Here is a 16,980-nt window from a genome sequence, read left to right on the forward strand (position 1 = left end):
ACCACAGTCCCCACAGATTGGCGGTCTAACCACATTCATCGGAACGGCTCAAACTGGCTCCTCCACTCTCGCCCTTTTGGTATTCTTGTTTGCTCCACCCGAAGGTCCAGAATCCCTCCGGAAACGGTTCCGATCTTTCTCACGGTTCTGCCTCTCAGTACGCTTTACCTCCTCAGTGATCTTAGCTTTTTCCACCAGAACCGCATAGTCACGCTCCCTCTGTGGAGCAATCAGCACCTTAAGGTCATCTGTGAGTCCATCCTCAAAGCGAACGCTACGCTCATACTCCGTAGCAACTATTCCCACAGCATACCTACTCAGCCTCAGAAATTTAGCCTCGTACTCAGCAACAGTTTTGCCTCCTTGGACCAGATTCAGGAATTCTTTCCTACGGGCGTCCACATAACTCGCCCCAACATACTTCCCCTTAATGACCGTCTTAAACAGCTCCCAAGTGACCCTATCAGCTGGGGTTCCATCCCTCACGGTGAGCCACCACTGATAAGCCTCATCTCGAGCAACGATACGGCCCCCTTCAGCTTCTGCTCCACAGAATAGTCCAAGTCATCCATAATTCGTTCCGTGGCCTCCAACCAATATTTTGCCACATTCGGGGCTACACCAGATACACCCCTAAAGATCTCTGCTCCGTTAGCCCAGAGTCGTTCAGAAATCGATCCTCGAATTTCGTTGCCCGAACTTGCCCCGGCAACCCTTTCTAGAACTCGAAGCGTAGCCTGCGACAGGGCATCATCCCCAGCACCATGATCATGTGATTCTACTTCCGTTGCTGATGGTACCGGTGCTTCTGCAGCTGGTATATGTCCCGAAGATGAAGATCTCGCTCGGGCTCTTCCTCGGCCTCGTCCACGGCCTCTACCTCGAGCTGCTCGCATACTCATATCGTACTATCTGATTACGAATTTTATGCATTAATTTTAGCATTCCAGTGATTATTACAAATGTTTTATGATTCAAACAGTAATTCAGAGATGGTTTTCCTAGAATCGACGTCTAGCTACAGTTTCAGTCTTTTAGCAAGCTTCTCTAGGGTTTCAGTAGCATCCTATCTAGAGTATTCTAGTAAAGTTTCAGTACAGACAGATAATTCAGAATATATTCAAAAAAATTCAGAATACTTACAGGCTTGGGGTGGAGATTCGGAATGCCACCTTCAGAAGTCCAGATTTTTAAAAACTAATTTTTTTTTGAAAATCTTCGTTTTTGAAAACCTATTCCACAGCCGAGTTGTTGCAACTTGGCTCTGATACCACTAAATGTAACACCCCAAACCCGGCCTAGACATTATGACCGAATCCGGTGCGCCACATCGATGCGTTCAAAACGTTCCGTTTTACTTAGTTGGAAAACTTAGTTGGGGTTGTAAAAGATACTTTTTAAAGTAGGTTAAGGTGAATAGAAGCTGTGCACCAGGTAGGAAACCAGGAAGAAGAGGAGGTGAGTCCGTCAGACTGCTTAAGTACCAAGCTCCCTTCGGATCCAATCCTAGACATGCACACCACCATTGCCACACCTTAACGACTCGTATAATTTTGAGAAAACCATCTGGTTATGTCTATCTTAAGAAAATGATTAAGTTTGAAAACGTTTGCTTAGCGGAAGTCTTATTTGTAATCGTGTTATTTTGAAATCCCTTAATGTTTTTGAAAACGCGTCCTAAAGCTAATCCATTTTCCTTAGTTATCATAGTTTTTTTCATCATAGTAAAATAAAATAATAAAAGTAAAACAAAACCATAAAAATAAGTAAGCGCCTTATTACACTTAAAACCCAAAACCATAAATGAAATTAAAAGGACGTCCAGTTCAGCAGAAGGAAACTAGGTTCGTAGAAACATGTGGCCAGTTCGAATCCCTCACAGCTCCAAGCCCACTATGGTTGAGGATTACCTGCGAGAATGAAAATAAGGGGTGAGTTTTGGGAAACTCAATGTGTAATTCAACCCAACCATAGCCTAAATTAGTTCAAACCACAGAATTAAAACAAGTTGGCCTTAGCCCAGAACAGATTTCAAATTAAAGCCCATAGGCCCAGAACAGATCAGAACAGATATATATCATGCTTATGCAGAAACCCAACCATATCCAACCACATACACCCCCATACCATCCTTTCACCATGTGGGGAGACTACTCGACCCACCCAACCGCTACACGCCACAGAAATATGCAGCATGGCTGCTAGATATAGAAAATGTGACAGAGTCACCAGATACAGATATTTTGTGGCAGTGCCACCAGAACAGATATATGTGGCAGGGCCACCAGAACAGATAATTTGTGGCATAGCCACCAGGACGCTTCCTCCATAATATAACCCATGTCCCCATGCAACAGATATACATTCATGGCATACATCATACAGATTTAATTCCTCATGCTTTTCAGAAAAAATTAACCCTAGGGGTATAAAGGTCATTTTGCACACATAGGGGTATAATGGTAATTTTGCATACATAGGGGTATTCTAGTAAATCTAACTATTTCTAAGGTTTTCATGCATATCGTAGCCATTACGTTTAGCCAGAAACACTTACCGAGCATTCTTACTGAATTGGGCCCGTTGGCCCATTAACCCAGTTTTGGCCCATTAAGCCCAAAATATCAAAACGCACGAAATCGCGCGTACTGCAGTTTTATCACTTTTGATTACCAGTAATAATTACCCATACGTCTTACGAGCATTCGCACACTCGCAAGTGCCCAAAATACCAGTTTTTCAGCATTTCAGCTTTTGCCGATCTAGCCTATGAAAGGGTGTCAGTTACACACCTGTTTTTGGGATTTCCTCGACGAGATCTACACACGAACTGCCTACAATTGAATCACTTAATATTACTCCAAATATCAAAATAAAATTGAGTATATAGTCCCTTACCACATTTGGCCAAACATGCCTAAAACCCTTATTGCTCTTACCTTACTACCGAAATATGGTTAACTCCAAAGATCCGATCGTTCCACCTGTCCAAGCCCTTGATCAACCGCCTCTTAATCACGCTATTACCAAAACAAAATAGTTATTACTACCCCTCAGGGTTACAAGTCCAAATCGATAACTTCCCTAACTTTTAGGGATTTCGGCTTTTCCTAAAATATGTAAGAAGACTAAGTTTTGGCGAAGACTTACCCCCGATTCCTTAGTGACTGATTCCAATGAGTTTCCCACTCGATCCCGATGTAGATCTAAGCCCTCAGATGATAACAAAAGTCGATATTTCAGTGACTTCAGTATTCGGCCAAGTCCCTTTTAATGTGGGGTTTTTCGGCTTTTTTTGCAACTTGTGTTTAGAAAGGTAAAATGAGAGGGTCTTGCTATGGTCTTGTCGTCAAAACTTGAGGTTTTAGAGGGCTGGTGAATCGGCCACAAATGATGAAGGGAAGAGATGTGGTTTTGGTTATAAGAAATCGGCACAATAAGAATAAGCTTTCGGGATTTTGGCTTTTTATGATGTTCGACTTATAAGGCTAAAAATAAAAAGATTAAGGATGTGATGAAGAGTAAAGAGATAGAAGGGTTCGGCTATGGAGAAGGAAGAGAAGAAGGTAGATGGAGAAAAAGAAATAAAGAAAAGAGGAGAAGAAAAGATGATCAGAATTTCGGCACAACACACCCCAAATGCCGAAATTCCCACTACTACAATACCTAGCCGAATTTCCCATGCTAGAGTCCCTTGGCCGGCCACCTCTTGCTCCTTGATCAGCTCCTAGATTTCCTCCCTTATCTTTATCCTTATTCAATTCCCTTACCTTCTTAAACTCTTCCTGACAGACTTTTATTTCAGTTTGATTACTTCCCTTTCCTGTACATAAAAAATTAATCACTTAATTTGCTATCATTGTGACTTGAACATGGGTCCTCCCGAAGCTTCCACACGCCACTAACATCCTTCCCAGTGGCGTCACATGCCATTTAACCACTTGCTTCCTTGTGATCCATTTTTCACAAATAATTCCTAAAAAGCCCAATTTATCAGAACCCCTTTCCCCTACAGATTTAAAATTAATTAAAACTACCGGGTTTTATCCTAAGCTTGGGCCTTCTAGAGGCCCACCAACATGATTAATCCTACACATAACAAGCAGAACACAGAATTTTAAATTTTATAACCTTTACAGAATTCCTGGAAATTTGGGGCGTTACATAGTTCCTTTGGGTTCGATAATCTGGTCTTGCTAAAGCTATACTACTGTTCGATAGGTACACCTGCCTTCATCATTATAATAGTTAGTTTCAAGAATGATTCACTATAAATATTTAAAACCTGTCACGAATATCACGTATCAAGTTTTTGGTGCAGTTGCTCGGGAGTAAAGATATTAGGAACACTCGATTTTTATTACTTTAGCCATTTTACTTTTATTGAAATTTAAATTTTTATTTTCTTTTGTAACTCTTCATTTATTTTCTTCTGATAGGTTTTTCTAGTTTATGACCAGGAGAAACCTATTAGGACCATTACTGTTTAATAGCGAGATTGATCGCACAGTTCGCAGAAACTAAAGAGAAATAAGGCGAAGCTTAAGATACATAGAGAACGAGAAATAGGACAATAATCAAACCAAAACCAAGGAGATGGCTGAAAATCAGGAAAACCTGATACCTCCTGTGATTGCTGTTAATCCCGTAAATCAGAATCTTGCTTCGCGCACTATGTATGATTATGCTAAACCTTCTTTAACAGGAACTGAATCGAGCATAGTTAGACCTGCTGTAGCTGCAAATTCTTTTGAATTGAAACCTAACACAATTCAAATGATACAGCAATTTGTTCAGTTTGATAGGTTGCAGGAAGAAGATCCCAACGCTCACTTGGAAAACTTTTTGGAACTATGCGATACATTTAAAATTAATGGTGTTTTTGATGATGCCATTCGCCTTCAGTTATTCCATCTTTCATTGAGAAACAAAGCTAAACAGTGGTTGAATCATTACCACGAGGGTCAATTACTACTTCGGAACAAATGACTGAAAAGTTTCTATTAAAATACTTTTCGTCGGCTAAAATGGCTAAATTACGTAATGATATCTCTTCTTTTGTGCAGATGGATTTAAAGACACTTTACGATGCATGGGAGAGATACAAGGATCTCTTGAGACGATGCCCTCACCATGGGTTACCACTCTGGCTACAAGTTCAAACTTTTCATAATGGCCTGAATCCTTCGACTCGACAAATGGTTGACGCAGCTGCTGGCAGAACCATCAATAATAAAACACCTGAAGATGCTTATGAGTTTATAGATGAGATGTCACTAAATAACTATCAGTGGCAAGTCATGAGGACAAAGCCAACGAAAATAGCAGGTGTTTATAACGTCGATTCGGTCACCATGCTCTCTAGTCAGGTAGAACTCTTAAATAAGAAAATTGATCGTTTTCTTAGTTCTTCATAGGTTCACCTAGTAATGCAGTGCGAAGCAAATGGAGGTGGATCGAGCAATTCAGAATACCCACCTTTTGGCCACAACATGGAGAACGAACAGTTAAATTATATGGGTAATAATCCTAGATCTCAAAACAATCCTTATAGCAATACTTACAATGCAGGTTGAAGGAATCACCCAAATTTTTCATGGGGAGGCCAAGGATATCAGAAACCACCACCCCCTCCAGGCTTTTAGCAACCACCATACCAGTAGGAGAAAAAGCCAAACCTTGAGGAGATGCTAACCAAATTCATCTCGGTGTCAAAGACTCAGTTTTAGAATACCGAGATGGTACTCAAAAATCAACAAGTATCAATCTAGGGGCTTAAAACTCAGATTGGACAGCTCGCCAAGTTGATTTCCGAACGACCACAAGGTAGCCTGCCAAGTAACAGTGAATCTAACCCAAGGGAGCAACTCAACGCAATTGCTACTCAAGATGAGGAAGGGTTAGTGGCAAAACCAAGGCCAGAACCGGTGGTAAGAGAAGGTAAGAATGAGGTAGGCCAAAACGAACAAAAATCGGTAAGTCCAGAATATAAACCTTGTGTGCCAAAACCCAATGCGACAAGGAAAGACCACTTAGATGAAAAATTTGGTAAATTCCTTAAACTTTTAAAGAAACTACATATTAACTTACTATTTATTAAAGCACTTTGATGTTCTTTCAATTGAATTTTCAATGTATGATTACCTATGGATTATATTGAGATATTATCGCTTGAAATTATAAGTTGAGAAGAATTTATTTTGATTATGAGTTGAGGATTTTGCTTGAGGACAAGCAAATACTTAAGTGTGGGGGTATTTGATAAACCATAATTTATACATATTTCTATCCCATGCTTAGTACGCTTTATGGATGATTTTTGCTTAAAATTGGTGAATTTGATGCTGCTAATGCCTTAATTTTTACTTAGGAAAGGAACGAGAAACGGGCCAAAACAGAGAAAATGGGCCAATGTACGAAATCAACAAGGCCTGGACTTCCTCACACGGGCAGACTACACGGCTGTGTCCCTTTGGCAAGGTCAAAGCACGATTTACATGGGTAGATCACACACCCGTACCCATTTAACAGCCTTGACCACAGCCTTAAGCAATCACACATAGGCGTGTCACACGGGCATGTTCCTGCCAAGCCCAAGTTTAGTCCAATTTTGAAAAGGCCAATTTTGAGGGCTCTAAGGCATTCCGAAGTCTATTTAAACACCTAAGGAGGCACTTAGACGGGGAGAAGGCACAGGAGGAAGTAAGGAATTGCTCAAGTAAAGCCAACCGATCCATCTCAGAAGTAGGATTCACCATCAAGACTGAAGATCTCCCTTCAAATTCCCTCAGGAGTTTTGGGTTTTTTTATGTTTTGATATTTTTATTCTTTTGAGATGTTTTCTTTCATTAGCATGAACTAAAACCCCTAAATACCTAAGGGGAATGAAACCTCAGACGAATCTTGTTATTATTATCTGAATTGTATGATAAATATTTGACTTGTTCTTAATTATGTGTTTTTAATTATTGTTTTGATATTTCAGGATATTGATTCAAGTTAAGCTCTTATTCAGAGGAGGAATAGACCCTGTCTAAGAGTTATTTTATCATAATTAAGCGGAGTTAATTGCGTGCCTAGAGATAGGGTGACAAGATTTTGTCGGATTAGGGTGAAACCTAATAAGGGGATCTATAGATCGAGTTAATGCAACCCTAGGGTGTTAATTAGAAAGAGATTTCAATTATTCGATCTAGGGTTAGACGTTGTTAGTCTCGAGAAAGATAATAATATAACTTAGGGATCTCTACAGAACAAGTTGAATGAATAAATCATCCGATTCAGGGTCAAATAACAAGTGAAGTCTAGGTGGATTTGTCCTTAGGTATTGTCTTAATCAATTGAGTTTTCCAAAAAGTATTTTCCCCAAATTTCTTTTCTGTGATTTCTGATAAACCATAATATGTACATATTTTTACCCCATGCCTAATGCATTTTATGGATGATTTTCCCTTAAAATTGGTAAATTCGATGTTTCTAATGCTTTAATTTCATGTTTTATACTTAGGAGAGCATAGGAGAGCGAAAGGAACTAGAAACAGGCCAAAAACGGAGAAAATAGGCCAAAGTACGAAATCAACACGTCCTGGACTTCCTCACACGGGCAGAGCACACGGCCGTGTCAATTTGGCAAATTTGAAGCACGATTCACACAGGTGTTTCCTTACCGAGCCCAAGTTGAGTCCAATTCAGAAAGGCTAATTTTGAGGGTTTTTAGGCATTCTAAAGCCTATAAATACGCCTTAAAGGAAGAGAAAAAGGGAGAACATGGAGAGGAAGGAAGGAATTACTCGAAGGAAGCTGATTGACCCATCTCCGAAGCCGGAGTTACCATCAAGACTAAAGATCTCCCCTCAATTTTCCTTCAGAAGTTTTGGGTTTCCTTTATGTTTTGTATTCATTGTTCTTTTGAGATGTTTTCCTTTTTAGATATGAACTATATCCCCTAAATACCTAAGGGGAATGAAACCTAAGACGAATCTTTTTATTATTTTCTGAATTGTATGATAAATATTTAACTTGTTCTTAATATGTGTTCTTAATTCTTGTTTTGATATCCCAGGATACTAATTCAAGATAAGCCCTTATTCAGAGGAGGAATAGACCCTGTCTAAGAGTACATTTGTCATAATTAAGCGGAGTTGTTTGCGCGCCTAGACATAGGGTGACAAGATTTTGTCGGATTAGGGTGAAACCTAATAAGGGGATCCATAGATCGAGTTAATGCAACCCTAGAGTGTTAATTAGAGAAAAGTCTCAATTATCCAATCTAGGAATTAGACGTTATTAGTCTTGAATAGGGATAATAACATAACTTAGGGATCTCTACGGAACAAGTTAAATGAATAAATCGTCCGATTCAGAGCCAGAATAACAAGTACAGTCTAGGTGGATTTTTCCTTAGGTATTTTCTTAATTCAATCATTTTCCAAAAGTAATCCCCCAACTCCATTCTCTGTGAATTTTTAGATTAGTTAATTAGTTAGTTAAAACAAAACCCCCTTATTCTTGGGCTAGATAATAAAAAGAAAGTCATTACTAGTAGTTTTAGTTCCTTTGGGTTTGACAATCCGGTCTTGCTAAAACTATACTACTGTTCGATAGGTACACTTGCCTGCATCGCGATAATAGTTAGTTTCAAAAATGATTAATTATAAATATTTAAAACTAACCTGTCACGAAAATTGCGATCAAGTTTTTGGCGCCGTTGCCGGGGAACTAAGATATTAGGAACGCTTAATTTTTATTACTTTAGCCATTTATTTTTCTTGCAATTTAATTTAATTTTATTATTATTATTTATTAATTTACTTTTTCTTTCTCTTGGCAGGTTTTAATAGTTTATGACTAGAAGAAACCTGTCAGGACCACTCCTTTTTTACGAAGAAATCAATCACACATTTCGTAGAAACCAAAGAGAAATAAGGCGAAGCTTAAGATACACAGAGAACGAGCAAGAGGACGATACTCAACCCCTAACCGAAGAGATGGTTGAAAACCAAGACAATCAGCTACCTCCTGTAATTGCGGTTAACCAAAATCATACTCCACGCACTATGTATGATTATGCTAAACCTTCTTTAACAGGAACTGAATCGAGCATAGTTAGACCTGTTGTAGCTGCAAATACTTTTGAACTCAAACCTAACACTATTCAAATGATACAACAATTTGTTCAGTTTGATGGTTTGCAGGAGGAGGATCCCAACGCTCACTTAGCAAACTTCTTGGAACTATGCAATACTTTAAAATTAATGGTGCTTCTGATGATTCCATTCATCTTCGGTTATTCCCTTTTTCATTGAGAAACAAAGCTAAACAGTGGTTGAACTCATTACCACAAGGGTCAATCATTACTTGGTAACAAATGACCGAAAAATTTCTATTAAAATATTTCCCGCCGGCTAAAACGACCAAATTACGTAATGATATCTCTTCGTTTGTGCAGATGGACTTAGAAACTCTTTATGATGCATGGGAGAGATACAAGGACTTACTGAGATGGTTCCCTCACAATGGGTTACCGCTTTGGCTTCAAGTTCAAACATTCCATAATGGCTTGAATCCTTTGACTCGACAAATGGTTGACGCAGCTGCTGGCAGAACCATCAATAATAAAACACCTGAAGATGCTTATGAGTTTATAGAGGAGATGTCACTGAATAACTATCAGTGGCAAGTCACAAGGACAAAGCCAACAAAAACAGTCGGTGTTTATAACGTCGATTAGGTCACCATACACTCTAATCAGGTAGAACTCTTGAATAAGAAAATTGATGATTTTCTTAGTTCTTCACAGGTTCACCCAGTAATGCAGTGCGAAGCAAGTGGAGGTCGATCAAGCAATTCGGAATACCAACCTTATGGCCACAACATGGATAACGAGCAGTTAAATTACATGGGTAATAATTCTCGATCTCAAAACAATCCATATAGTAACACTTACAATGCAGGTTGGAGGAACCACCCAAATTTCTCATGGGGAGGCCAAGGAAATCAGAGACCACCTCCAGGCTACCAACAACCACCCTACCAACAGGAAAAGAAGCCAAACCTAGAAGATATGCTCTCAAAGTTTATATCGGTGTCAGAAGCTCATTTTCAGAACACCAAGACAGCACTTAAAAATCAACAAGCATCGATCCAAGGGTTTGAAACTCTGATAGGCTAGCTTTCCAAACTAATCTCCGAACGACCACAAGGTAGCTTGCCAAGTAACACTGAACCCAACCGAAGGGAACAACTCAACGCGATTAATGTTCAAGATGACGAAGGATTCGTTGAGCTTGAGCCAGAACCGAGGCAAGAAACTATGGTAAGTAGAGGCTAAGGTGAGGTAGGTCATAATAAAAACAAATCAGTGAATGTCAAATATAAATCTCATGTGCCATACCCCAACGCGACAAGGAAAGACCACTCAGATGAACAATTTGGTAAATTCCTTAAACTATTAAAAAAATTACACATTAACTTACCATTTATTGAAGCTCTATCACAGATGCAAAACACAAAGAAAATTTTAAATGAGCTTTTAGCAAATAAGCGGAAGTTGGACAAGGTGTCGCATGTGGAGGTAAACGCAATTTGCTCAACTATTCTGCAAAATAAGCTACCGAACAAATTAAAAGATCAAGAGAGTTTTACAATTCCGTGCTTAATATGTAGTTTAGATGTTAATAATGCATTAGCTGATTTAGGGGCTAGTATTAACGTCATGCCCTACAAAATGTTCAAACAATTAGGTCTTGGGAAACCCAAACAGACTAGGATGAGCATTCAATTAGCAGATAAAACTATAAGATTTCCTAGGGGTATTATTGAAGATGTGCTAGTTAAAATCGATAAATTTATATTTCCCGTGGACTTTATTGTTCTAGACATAGAAGAGGATAGCAACAATCCTTTAATTCTAGGAAGGCCTTTTTTAGCAACTGCTAAAACAATCATTGATGTTGGCACAGGTGAACTCACACTCCGTGTGGGAGATGAAACAATCACCCTTCAAGCTCGCAATTCTGGTAACACATCAGAAATTGAAGGTGATCGTTTAACCCATTCTACTAAAACTGACAATATGGTGCAACCTACTTTACAGGAAATGAGTTTGAAGGAAGTACTTGAGCCATTCTCAAGCAATGGTAGAGGACCTATTCATGAAGAACAAAGGCTACAAATCGAGGAGCTAGATGAATGGCGGACGCATACACCAAGAACGCATGACAAACCAGAACTACGCCATAACAAGCTCAACACCTTGCTACATCAACTTAAGGTTGGAGATAAAGTCTTATTAGATGCTGCAGATCCTCACATTGTCACTACCACACCGAATGAAGAAATCCCTCTTACGGTACTTGGCATTTTCCCCTTCGGTACAGTCGAGGTAAGTCATCCTAAGTTTGACACTTTTAAGGTAAACAACACCAGTCTGAAACCTTATTTTGATGAGAATGATAGCAGGAATGAGTAGTATAAACTCCTCGAGGTAAGTCATCCCAACTCGAGCACTAACTGTATTAACTTCTTTAAAATTTAGTCTTCAACACCTAACTTACTAACGGAGATCTTGAATACAGGTTTTCCACAGAGACAGAGCCAATCACACGGGCGTGCTTAAGGCCTTGTGAAAATAGGGCAACGATTTTCCCAAACACGGGCTGCGATAAAATGCCACGGCCGTGATACATGGCCATGGTTGAACCTGCCAAAACAACACGGGTGTGCGACACGACCGTGTGAAAGAATCGTGGGTGATCTTGTTAAAATAGTACGGGCATGCGACACGCCCGTGTCTAGCACTCGTGGTCAAACCTGTTAGATTGACACGAGCATGGGTCTACATACACGAGTGTGGGAGAAGTGAACAATGCCAGACACGGCTATGTGACACGGCCATGTGCACCCACACTCCCAAGGAACACGGGTGTGTACTAAATGTCAGACGTGCCCAAACTCAAAATTCGCGAATCACATAGGCTGAAATTGGGGAACACAGGTGTGTTACCTGGCCGTGTGACCCAAAATCTATAAATAGGCTGCACTATTTATTGTCTTCTTCACCCAAAAACCCTAGCCCTAGCTGCTGCAAGTCTACATGCCCTCTCCGCCACGCCCGTGCACCGCTTTTAACTTCATTCTTGACGCTTATTCTTCCATTTTTTAGCGTTCGTTCACTCTTTTACCTTTAACTCCACGCATTTTTAATGCTATAATCTTCATGTATCTCGCATTATGCTATCATTCAAGTTTCATTTCTTTTAAGATTAGTTATCATTCATTCCCTATGACATATTTTTTATGAAACTCTCATGCCTTACTCGCCTATTCTAAATCAATATTCATAGTTTTCAATTGTTTTTTTGTTATTTACCATTACAACTCATGCCATGTGCTAAATTTATGCTCTGTATATCTCCATTAATTTCTTGGCCATTTTTACTCATATCACCATGCTAGTGCCACAAAAGTATGCCATTGAACTTATTGTTTTAGTTAGTTTTAGTAGTTGTGGCTGAAATTATGGTTTTTATTTAAAATTTGTCTTCATTTTACTTTGACCCCTCATCAAGACGACTTGATGATTCTATTTGCAGGTACCATGTCATCTTCACGTGGTAAAAACGCCGTTGTCCCTGCTTCAAAGAAAAGGAAGGGGTAAAACTTCCAGATCCCCATCATCTTCCAGTATGTTTTGTAATAAATAAAACTTAATGGGCCATAAAAAGGTTGAAAGGATATTTTAATATTTCACTTGACAAAAATGTTGAATGATATATGCTATTTTTGAAATGCACGGTGTTTGAAATGCATAGTTATAGCCCGATGACCCATTTGATAAAAGGTTGTAATTTTATAAATACGGCCTGCGTGTCGTGCCTTACTACTATTCTTTTGTATTTCTCTTCTCATCTTACTCCCTCGTATGCAAAACGAGTTTCTGAATTTTGTAATTTGTAAAAGTTACTGTGGTCTAGACGAGAAGGAAGATTGGCCGACTAGTGTGGATCGACAGCTTGTGAAACGGCTGACACCTTTAGGTTCCCTTTTGGTTCTCCCATTGGCTTGGGTTGAACCACCATAGTTTATGGGCTATAACTATTGCATTTATTTATTACTTTACTTACTCATGTATGAGATGCTATGGATGTCTAAAGCATGCAAATTTGGTAATAATAAACCCCATTAATTGATGAGATCAATTAAAAGATTAAATGGACTAAAGTAGACCATAATTGGTGAAATGTAACACTCTAATAAAATCCCTCATTAAAATATTAAGTCAACATGGTCTTCTAATTTATTCCCTCGTTAAGGCCTCGATCAATACTATGCAGGTTTTGCCAAGGTAGAGTACTAGTATTTATCTTGGTTAAACGCGAAGAATAAACAAGTGATATTCGCTGGTTAAAAATTGGTTAATGACTTAACTAGCTTACTCTAATAGGATTAGAAACCTAGAGGCAAGTAATTTGGATAAATCATAAGATGATTCGAACAAGAGTTGTTCACCAAATTGTAGGAGTTACATATGATGTAATTAGCAAGTGTTGCTTATCTAAATAACCATAATCTTGAGAGTAAAGCCAAAGCTGACTTAAGAGGAGGTGAAATATGGATCCTTAACCCACTAGAAATACTTTCAAGAAAGTCTTTCTGAAATTAATATATGAGGGTTATCAATTTTGAAATAAAATAGTGGGAACATCATTTAATAAAGTCCTTTTAATGATTGATATAAACTTGGTAAATTTATTCACACGCATATTTTATTGTTGTAGATATATTATGGCTGCAAACACTAATACACTCTCATTAGGATCGGTCCTTGAGAAGGACAATTTGAATGGTTTGAATTTTCTTGACTGGTTCCGTAACTTGAGGATTGTCCTCAAACAAGAACGAAAATTATATGTCATTGAAAAACCACTTCCTGATGAACCACCGGCTAATGCCTCGAGGGCTGATAAAGATGCTTACAAGAAGTATCTCGATAAATGGTAGACGTTAGATGTCTTATGCTTACCACTATGAATCCTGAGGTGCAAAAGCAACATGAGGATATGGTTGCTTATGATATGATTGAGCACCTGAAAGAACTATATCAAGGGCAACCAAGGCAAGAGAGGTTCGATATCTCTAAGGCCCTATTCCAATGTAAGCTGGTTAAAGGAAGCCCAGTAGGACCTCATGTTCTTAAGATGATTGGTTATATTGAAAGCCTATCTAAGCTTGAGTTTCCATTGAGCCAAGAGTTGGCCACTGATGTTATTCTGCAATCGTTGTCGGATAGTTACAACCAGTTTGTCCTCAATTTCAATATGAATGAAATTGACAAGACTCTGCCACAGTTGCTCAGTATGTTACGAACTGCTAAAGGCAACATGAAAAAGGTTGGACCCAAGCCCACTCTGATGGTCCGTAACAACAAAGGCAAGGGAAAGGCTAAAGTCCCGACAAAGCCCAAAGGCAAAGGTAAGCCCAATCTTGGAAAGGGAAAGGCTACACTGAAACCTAAAGGTGGGGTGTCTAAGGAAGGAAACTATTTTCATTATGGTGTGACTGGACATTGGAAGCGGAACTGCCCTGTCTATCTTGAGGAAATCAAGAAGGCCAAAGCAAGCGGAACGTCTACTTCAGGTATTTATGTTATTGATATTAATTTATCAACTACTATTTCTTGGGTATTAGATACTGGTTGTGGTTCTCATATTTGTACTTCTGTACAGGAACTACAAAGGAGTAGGACTTTGGCTAGAGGAGATGTGGACCTGTGAGTTGCAAATGGAGCAAGAGTTGCTGTATTAGCTGTGGGAACATATACTTTATCTTTGCTTAGTGGACTTGATTTAATTTTAGAGGATTGTTATTTTGTGCCCAGTTTGACTAAAAACATTATTTCAATTTCTTGTTTAGACAAAATTGGTTTTGAGATAATAATTAAGAATGATTGTTGTTCCTTTTATCTCAATAATGTTTTCTATGGTTCGGCACAATTGATTAATGGCCTCTATATTTTAGATCAAATGAATCCCATTTACAACATAAATACTAAAAGATCTAAAATAAATGGCTCAAATCAAACTTATCTTTGGCATTGTCGTTTGGGCCACATAAGTGAGAAACGCATATCCAAACTCCATAAAGATGGTCTCTTGGATTCATTTGTTTTTGAACAATTTGAAGTATTTGAATCTTGCTTATTAGGAAAAATGACTACATCTCCTTTTAATGGTAAAAGTAAACGAGCTAGTGATTTATTGGGCTTAATACAATTCAGATGTATGTGGACTAATAAATACACAAGCCAGAGGTGGATTTCACTACTTCATTACTTTCACTGATGATTTCAGTAGATATGGGTATGTTTATCTCATGCGCCATAAATCTGAGGCCCTTGAAAAGTTCAAGGAATTCAAAAATGAAGTACAAAATCAACTAGGCAAAATTATTAAGACACTTCGATCTGATCGGGGTGGAGAGTATTTGAGCCTAGAGTTTGATGATCTTTTGAAGGAATGTGGGATTGTCTCACAACTTACTCCTCCTGGTACTCCTCAATGGAATGGAGTTTCTGAGAGAAGAAATCGAACTTTATTAGACATGGTTCGATCCATGATGAGTCACACTGATCTACCGACTGCCTTTTGGGGACATGCACTTGAAACAGCTATTTTCACACTAAATCGTGTTCCATCTAAATCGGTTTAAAAGACTCCATATGAGATGTGGATTGGGAAATGTCCCAGTATGTCTTTTATGAAAATTTGGGGTTGCGAAGCTTATGTGAAACGTCAGACGTCTACTAAGCTTGAACGCAAATTTGAAACGTGTATCTTTGTGGGGTATCCGAAAGAAACCAAAGGATATTATTTCTTTAATCCCACTAAGAACAGAGTGTTTGTTGCTCGGACTGGTGTCTTCCTAGAGAGAGAATTTTTTTTTAGAAAAGGAAGTGGGAGAAAGATTGAACTTGAAGAAATTCGAGAATCACAAGATACCACTAAACTAGAGATAGAACAATAGCAAATTCCACAAGAAATTGAGGAACAAGTAACTGCTGTAGAAACACAACCACCGCGTAGATCTTTAAGAGAACGCCATACACCTGAGAGATATGGATTTCACATTACAACGCATGGTGACATTCTTCTTATAGATCAAAATGAGCCTAGGACTTATCAAGAAGTGGTGGCGAGCCCAGACTCTGAGAAATGGCTTGAGGCCATGAGATCTGAGATGGATTCCATGTATGAAAACTAAGTTTGGACTTTGGTTGACCCACCCGAAGGGGTTAAACTTATAGGGTGCAAATGGGTTTTCAAAAAGAAAACTGACATGGATGGTAATGTACAAACATACAAGGGGCGATTAGTCGCTAAAGGTTTTCGTCAAATTCATGATGTTGACTATGATGAAACCTTTTCTCCTGTATCTATGTTTAAATCCATCAGGATCTTGCTCGCCGTAGCTGAATTTCATGATTATGAAATCTGGCAGATGGATGTCAAAACAGCTTTCCTTAATGGGAAACTTGAAGAGGATGTGTATATGACACAACCTGAAGGTTTTATCGATCCAAAGGATGCTGGAAAGATATGTAAGTTACAAAGATCCATTTATGGATTAAAGCAAGTTTCTCGAAGTTGGAATCTTCGTTTTAACGATGCAATCAAAGAGTTTGGTTTTATCAAAAATGAAAATGAGCCATGTGTTTACAAGAGAGTTAGTGGGAACACAATCACATTCTTGGTACTGTATATGGATGACATACTTATCATGGGCACTGACATACCTACCTTACAGTCTATTAAGACTTGGTTAGGAAGTTGTTTTTCTATGAAGGACTTGGGCGAAGCCACTTACATCTTAGGAGTCAAGATCTATAGAGATAGATCAAGACGACTACTAGGTCTAAGTCAAGGTACATATATAGATAAAGTATTGAAAAGGTTCAATATGGAAGAATCTAAGAGAGGATTC

The 16,980-nt window shown here is 38.8% G+C and overlaps 2 non-coding genes across 2 annotated transcripts; both read right to left on the reverse strand.

Moving 5' to 3' along the window:
• Positions 1-5,033: 5,033 nt before the first annotated feature.
• On the reverse strand, positions 5,034-5,140 carry LOC121228445 (small nucleolar RNA R71). The gene has a single exon (XR_005926021.1). It is a non-coding gene; the product is annotated as a small nucleolar RNA R71 (small nucleolar RNA).
• A 4,275-nt stretch (positions 5,141-9,415) lies between these two features.
• LOC121228665 (small nucleolar RNA R71) lies at positions 9,416-9,522 on the reverse strand. The gene has a single exon (XR_005926240.1). It is a non-coding gene; the product is annotated as a small nucleolar RNA R71 (small nucleolar RNA).
• Positions 9,523-16,980: the final 7,458 nt, after the last annotated feature.

This window comes from Gossypium hirsutum, chromosome A04 (genome assembly GCF_007990345.1).
Source record: "Gossypium hirsutum isolate 1008001.06 chromosome A04, Gossypium_hirsutum_v2.1, whole genome shotgun sequence".
NCBI lineage: Eukaryota > Viridiplantae > Streptophyta > Magnoliopsida > Malvales > Malvaceae > Gossypium > Gossypium hirsutum.